Raw genomic sequence first — 1,038 nt, 5'->3', positions numbered from 1 at the left:
AATCGGTCTTCTAGGAAAACAAGAAAGAGAAATCGACCTTTTAGGAGAAAAAAAGCGAAATCAGCGTTTTAGGAGAAAAGAGAAATAGAAATCGGCCTTTTAGAAAAAGGAAGAGGAATCGGCCTTTTAGGAAAACCAAAAATAAAAATAGAGAAATTTGTTTTAATTGATGAAGATTTGAATGCTAGAATTATTTATATTTATCATTTTGTATATCAGTTCAAAAGGTGATTGACAATAGATTAATATAGTAAGTACAATATTATTATTCATTTAACTATCAAGTGCGTTCGCATATGCTTATCTTTCATATAATATCTATGATCGTCATTAGTCTGAGATTTATAGCATATATCACAGATATACCATAGATCACAAAAGAAATTCTTACTCTTACATTACTACAGAAATTTGGTTCAGAACATTTTATAGGGAACGTAATCTTCAAATGGATGTTTAGTGAATTATTTAACAGGTAGACAAATATACAATTGTCAACCATTTTATTTTTGCCGCTTTTTATATATATCAGGGTCAGTTACATAGCAGCACCTGCAATATCTTGAGACAGAGCCGTAAACGCTTTTATTTTGGATGGCATTTTCTTCCCGCGATGCCAATGTGCTAAGGCCACGCTACAAATACACGAGTTTCCCCTAAAACGTTTTCCTCCAATACTACATTACATATTATTATTTACCGACATCACGCCTTTACATCTCTGCAACTCACAATCACAAAAAAACACCCCGTTTTATCTGAAATATAACCAATAACCCTCGAAGCAATAATTCAGCAAAAAATTAAAATGAAGATCAATAAAACTGAAGATTATCGAGAAAGTATTTAAACCCTATGAACTTCTACCCACCTGTTGCTGTGGACCCCGTGAGATTTGAGTTAAATGTCACTGTTCTCACCATGCATAAGTGAATTATCGTAACACCGCGTGGTTTATGGTGATGGTGTTAACATTTTTGAATGTTTTGTTCTCAGAATTGAGGAAAGAAAACAGTCGGTTTTATTCTAGGGAAAAAT

The sequence above is a fragment of the Penaeus monodon genome, chromosome 32 (assembly GCF_015228065.2).
Source record: "Penaeus monodon isolate SGIC_2016 chromosome 32, NSTDA_Pmon_1, whole genome shotgun sequence".
Classification (NCBI taxonomy): domain Eukaryota; kingdom Metazoa; phylum Arthropoda; class Malacostraca; order Decapoda; family Penaeidae; genus Penaeus; species Penaeus monodon.
Note: the sequence above shows the minus strand (reverse complement) of the source record.